We start from the raw sequence: 6775 nt of genomic DNA, 5'->3' as shown, positions 1-6775 counted from the left end.
CTGGTATTGACAAAGCCTACCACTGATGATCATGAGGAACCACTGATACCCGCTTCGATAAAGGTATTTAGCCCACACATCACATCTATCTCTTCATTTTACTAGTTACTGTACGAAGGAATAAGGATATGAATAATGTCTTATCTAAATCACCATTTTCACCAAATTTCAAAATGAAATGGTCGAGGTCTGGAGGGGAAAAGTAGGGAGTGGTCAGATGAATTGTTGCTTGCTTTTCCTCCCCCCCCCCCCCTGGTTTGAATTCGTTCACGCGTTTCTGACTATTTCCATTCCCAGTCAAATACATTCAACTCATGGCCAACTGTCTGCTTTTTGTTTACTATGCTTGCTGCGCTTACAGCTAAACGGCAAAGCCATCAAAATATACTGATACGAAGATGGCGCGACTAAGGCATTCGGACTGACGCTTGAGTCCGGGACGCAATATCTCAATCTTGTTTTACCACGTGTGCGTCTTCACGTGGTACGCTGGCGCTTAGCGTTTCTGATGCCATGCGTTAGTTTGTAGGCATTACAAAAGCAGGTACGTGATATAGCTGAGGGTTCACTGAAATTTGGAATTGTATGATTTGGCTGGTTGCACTGATTTGAGACCGGAACAGGTTCGTGTTTTCGTCGAAATGTCGAAACTTAGCGCAATATGGCTCCTTTTTCAAACAGATTTCAGTGGTTCATGGCTGTCTATACTCAACCACTCTACTAGTGGTGCATTTCTGAGGTGGTTTTAAGAGTGAAGCGAGAAAGATGCATCGTGACAGTTTGTTAGTGTTCAGTTTGATTAGTTAACTGTAGTACAAAGACGTGAGGGTGACAGGTGCAGGTGTAGCTTCTATCTAGTGGGCCAAGCCTCAAAGCATGCATGCTGTGCTAAGCATTTCTGGTGTAGCAGTGATATTTTAACACAAATTTCAACATGGTCATAAATTTGAATGCACTAAATGAGTTTTGTGCACTGTTGCCACCAATGTTGGGGCATGGGAAGCCAATATCTAAAGAATTGATAATGTCATGCTTGATTTCCAGGGCTGATTATATTCTTTGATAAAAAGGTACACATAAACTGCAATTATGGGTGGCGAGGACTTCCCAGATGACAAGAAGAGGCACACCAAAAGAGCAGCTGGTAAGTATATCCAGCTCGTGATTTGTTGTTATTTATTACAAGCAAGAGTACCAAGTTTTGTATGAGTATGCCACCCAAATTTTTCAATTTGTTCAGCCAGTAATATGTGTGTTTTCCTTACTGTAGTGGTTCAGTGGGCATTGCTTTGATGCAAAAATATCTGCGATCAGGGATTTTACATGTTTTGAAAGTTTTAAAACACTGTGCAGCTGCCTGAAAGCTTTTAGTATGTTGGAGTGCATTGTGCTGTTCTGATGACTGTGGTAATGAACTCTTACGTGAAGGTGATAACTGGCCTGGATGTAGGGAATATGGTGTGCTAATGATGAAAGCTCAGCTGATGAAGCCCTGCTCAGCTCAGCTCAGAAAGCTCAGAGATGGCCAGATTTACAAATTGCCAGCTGTAGGCCTGGTTCATATAGGGGCAAGAGGAATTGATGACAGGAGAAAAGTAAGGGAGCCACCATAAAGCATTTAACAGAGAAAAATACAGAGGTTTCACAAGTCAACACCAGGTGGCTTCATAGTCAGTAACTAGGGAGGTTGGGGTTTAGGGGGTGCCTTTCTTGACCAGACAGCTTGGATGACAGGTGCCATGCCACAAATGTGGTGTGAAAAGCACATGTATGCTTTTTGAATAGGAAACAAGGGGCATATATATCAGAGAAACCAAACACAGCATCAAACAAAGAATCAATGCACATTAACATGATGTGCACCACAATGTCCAGGAGGTAGCTCTCAGAGACCATGTGATGACCTGCCACCCTAAGAAACAAGCTTGCACTGAGGGTTTGAGGATCCTGATAATCTGTAGAGGCTGTCTCCACCAGAAAACTCTGAAGCTGTTGTTCATCAGATGTGACACTATAAGTGGCCAAACAACACCCCTGCCCACTTTGTGATTGATTATGATAGTTGCTGACCCCCTAATGGCCAAATAGGGAGCTGCCTGGTTTGACCCATGAAACCTTGTCAGAACCTTTCACACTTTGGTGTTCTGTGGTAACTGGCTTCACTCCTCCCCCCCCCCCCCCTTACTTCCAACTCCACCTGGTATCTGAAGATAGCTTACAGATGAAAATGTTCAAGTCACTATTTTAGTGATGTATTGTTTTGAGTGCAAGGTTGGTATTCTTTGTTTGCTGTGACACCATGGGGGTGATGCTAAATGTTTACTTAAGTTTGGGGCAACTGCCCCTGTCCTTCCCTGCTTCTGTGTTGCTTGACATTGCCTTTGTGATCTCCGACGTTTGCTTGCAGGCCGGAAGGCAGACAAGAAGAAACAAAAGGAGCCTCACAAGCAGGAGCTGACTGCCAAACAGCGCAATCCCAAGGCATTCGCCTTCCGCTCGGCAGTGTCGGCGGCCCGCACGCTCCGCCGGTACGTGCTCGGAATGGGCATGGACTGGCCATCTGTCTGTCGCCCATCATCACCCAGGCTGGCATCCTAGCTGGCTGGAACTGTAGGGTTCTTACTGTGTTTAACAGTTGAAATTGACAGGCTACAAAAACGAGACCATAGTGGTTCTTTTTCAGTTATGTAAGGTTGCCACATCAGTTTTGTTAATTCAAAATGTTGGCTCAGTTTTTTTATATAGCAAGGGCATGATATATTTTTTTTTGTTGCTCAATGAGCACATATTTTAGCATTGGAACATATGCACAGCAACCTCTGGCCATGCCTTGTGTGATGCAGGGCCATCAGACAGCTGCTAGTTAGCATATTCCTCCCCCCCCCCCCCCCCCCCCCCCAGCGATGTAAATAGCATTGTCTTCCATGCATCAGTTTCAACAGTTTCTGGCAGCATGTGACGTTTGTCCGCCAACCCTTATTCTTACCATAGGTTAATTGTTGTATGTACCAGGTGTACTCCAATCACGTTCAGCATGCATTCCATATGGCTATTGGGCTGCACAAATGGTCTCTGCTATCACAGCTAGTTTTTCAGCACTGGGATTTTTCGTTTCCTTGTGACCAAATTTAACTGGTAGAAACCAGTTGGCAGAATTTATTTCACCCAGTTGCTGCCAATGCCAGGCAATGCTGCAGTCAATGCGACTACTTGGGCACCTGACGGTGCCGGTGCCGGTGCTTTAGGTACCCCTCCCCCCGTCCATCTCCCCATTGCTCGCATCGTGTGGCCCCGCAACTGGCGAGCCGGGCCCACCTTTTTCAGGCTGAAATTGTTAGCTGGCTGGAATCACCTCTGGCCACGCAGTGCTTGCTGTAATGGTGGCAGCTGGTTGTCTTGAACACTATGCTTTTCGTAGCATTGCGTCGTGAGCCGTTCGCAGAGCAAACTGATGTCGGAAAACGGGGGAACAATGCTTTTCAATCACCTTTTGAAGAGGACACGAAGCATTAGGGGAGCGTACGCTGTCGTGGCTGTCTTTTCCATGTGTTCACGCTCTCCGTGGCATGTTTCACATATACACATACTCTCCATAGTATGTTTTCCCGTGTGTACACGTTCGGCATGGCCGTTTTTCCCGTGTATACACGCTCTTGTGACCGTTTTTCCCGTTTGCACACGCTCTCTGTGGCCTTTTCCCGTGTGTACACGCTGCCGGTGGCCGTCGGCTGCGGCGTCTGACCGTGTTGGCCCAGTTCGCAGGACATCAAAGAGCGGAAGACACACATCCCGGTGATCGACCGGACGCCGCTGGAGCCGCCGCCCATCGTGATCGGCGTTGTCGGGCCGCCCAAGGTCGGCAAGTCCACCCTCGTCCAGTGCCTCATCAAGAACTTCACGCGCAAGACGCTGACCAACATCCAAGGACCGGTCACGATTGTGTCAGGTGGGATACTGCTCGGCTGAGCCGTACGGCCGTGTGATGCTGGGCGGGGGGCGAGCCACCTGTAGTTGTGTCATACTAATTGAGTATGATGGTAGCACGTGCTTCTGGTGGTTGTGGTGCCAGTGGTCCGTGAAGGGCGCGTGCTTGGCAAGTGTGTTATATTTTCAGTATTGGCCATCTATCTGAGCATTCCTCAGATTTGGCTAGCGCGGTACGCTGTATGGATGGTGACCTTTCATTTCCTTTGAGAATGTTAGAAACGTACTGTAAATAGTACTTTAAGGAGTATGAAAAGAGGCTTGAAAATCGCAGCTTCTTGAACCAGCCTGAGTTGGCTCATTGTCACGGTATGAGCGTTACTTTGCAAAGCTTCTGGTGAAGCTTCAGGACAGTGGCTTGGATCTCTAACACGCGCGATAGGTGCTTGTGTCCTGATGTTACAGAGAGCTCTCGTCATCACGAATATCTCCCTTGTCAAAAATAGGGGGAAGTTTCGCGAGCTGACTTCATGTTATTAGAATAATCATGGCGTCTCATCTGTCAACGCCGTCCGCGTATTGTCGCGACAAGTTGTGGTTGGAAGGGCATCATGGACTGCATTAAATTGTAAACCCTGCTGGTCCCCTCGTCTTTCCACGTCCCCCGTCCTTCTACAGCCAAGAAGCGACGCCTCACCTTCATTGAGTGCAACAACGACATCAACTGCATGATCGACCTGGCCAAGGTGGTGGACCTGGTGCTTCTGCTGGTGGACGCGTCGTTCGGCTTCGAGATGGAGACGTTCGAGTTCCCTCAACATCTGCCAGGTGGGTGGGGCGGCCTCCTGTTGGCCGGTGCGGCGGCGGTGCGGGCCGCGGCCGGTAGGCACGTATCATGCCGTGGATGACGGCTCACGTTCGGCGATGTTTCGAACTGTACTGGCTAGCGTGCTGACACCTGGGCAGGCTCTGGCCTGTGGTATGTTTGTCGTGCGTCAGTCGGCTTGAAGTCCCGGCTGGGAGCGGACACGGGTAAGGAGGAATGTCCACGCTGGGCGGGCTGCGCTGTCCATGTGACCCCAGGACTGCGCGGCGTTTGTAGCGACCCTGACCTGACCTGATGCTGACCCTGCCCGCATTCCAGGTGCACGGTTTTCCGCCGCGTGATGGGAGTCCTGACACATCTGGACATGGTTCAAAGACACCAAAGAAGATGCGGAAAACGAAGACGAACTCTGAAAAAATCGCTTCTTGGATCTGAACGGATGTTTACCCCATGGGAGCCAAGCTGTTTACCTGTCGGGGTAATTATTATTTCCTTATTTCCTGCTGTAATGGGCGCTGCACAACCATTCTTCGGCGACCGCGGCGCCAGAAAGCTCCAAATTCATCATCATCATCATATTCCTGGTGGAGGGTGGGATTATGTAGGTGTGCTGTAATTACCATGCGGTTCATAGCTCATAAGCCTGAACAGGACGGAGGTGTGATGACACCCTCAAGTTCGCAGTACAAGGAACAGGGAAGCAAAATACCAACTGGTGGACTTACATTCCCACCTCCCATTGTGTGAACCGTGTTGCCTTGGGGGTACGTCCTTCCCACATGTTCTAAGTTTGAACAGAAAGCTTGCATGATGACCGTTCATTTTAACAGCGAGAACTACGCATGGAAGTAGCTGCGCTTGTTAAGGCCGACTGTGTGCTGGCAGGAATGGTACACGGCGACTACCAGCGGATGGAGGTGCACAACTTGGGCCGCTTCATATCGGTCATGAAGTTCCGCCCTCTCACCTGGAAACAGGCCCACCCCTACATCCTCGGTGAGCGAGCGCCCACCGTGTGGCACATACCCGCCTCCGAGCGGTAACCTTACAGCTGCTGGGACGTGTAGTTTTGTCCACTGCGGCTGGCTGCTGGTGGTGAGGAGAGGGATGAGGCGGGTGAGGTACCGTCCCCTGTTGGCTCGTGTGGTTCAGCTCCGCTGAGAGTGTCGCGACAGTACGTCTGAGGAGTCACGGGCCTCCTCGTGGCGCGTCACGTCCGCAGAACAGCTGCGTGGGACCTGTCCTGGCGGAGCGACGCCGACCTGACGTGATATGTGGATTGGGAGGCCCCAGCCTGACCTGAGTCAGTGATGTGGAGCTGATCGGTGGGAGGCCGTGGCTTGTCCCGGCCGTTGTTGCGGTGACCTCTGTTGCACCGGGCCGTGCTGACCTGAGCCCGGCTGACCGGAGCCGGACCGTTCCAGCCGACCGCATGGAGGACCTGACCGGCGCCGAGGCCGTCCGACAGAACCCCAAGTGTGACCGCACCATCAGCCTGTACGGCTACGTGCGCGGCGTGCCCCTCCGGCAGGACACGCCCATCCACATACCCGGTGAGGGGCGCCACGCTGCGCGGTCTTGGTGCGGCCCTGGGAGATCCACTCCAGCCCCGTGCTCGAGCTCGTGTGTCGGTTGGGTGGTTTTGGTTGTGGTGACGACGACGTGCTTCTGCTGGCGATGTGGTTTTAGCCGTTAGCCAGGTCTCGAGGTCTGTTGGGTGGGTCTGATGGGTTCTGAGAGTTCAGACTGGTGAGTCTGAACGTCTGACACGCGCACACTTAAGCGTCCCGCCAACTGATCTCCGCCAAAACTGCTCTTCGCGTTTAAGCAACATTTTTACCAGGGTTAAGAGGTCGCCATAGCCTTTGCTGACGTCATACGCCGGAATTTTCGAAGAGTACTCGAACCCGCACTCGAAAGCTCAAACCCAAAGTACCGCCCTCTCTGCGGCGGTGGTGCCAGGCCACTTGTAAAGCATTTGTAAAATAGCACAGCGCCTGACGGAGCACGCTCATTCACGGACAC

The 6775-nt window shown here is 51.0% G+C and overlaps 1 pseudogene; it reads left to right on the top strand.

Moving 5' to 3' along the window:
- Positions 1 to 486: 486 nt before the first annotated feature.
- The window catches only part of LOC119092186 (ribosome biogenesis protein BMS1 homolog), a 15687-nt pseudogene continuing 9398 nt past the window's right edge, over positions 487 to 6775 (top strand).

The sequence above is a fragment of the Pollicipes pollicipes genome, unplaced genomic scaffold (assembly GCF_011947565.3).
Source record: "Pollicipes pollicipes isolate AB1234 unplaced genomic scaffold, Ppol_2.1 Scaffold_3447;HRSCAF=4054_pilon_pilon_pilon, whole genome shotgun sequence".
Taxonomy (NCBI): domain Eukaryota; kingdom Metazoa; phylum Arthropoda; class Thecostraca; order Pollicipedomorpha; family Pollicipedidae; genus Pollicipes; species Pollicipes pollicipes.
Note: the sequence above shows the minus strand (reverse complement) of the source record. Positions and strands in the feature narration are given on the sequence as shown.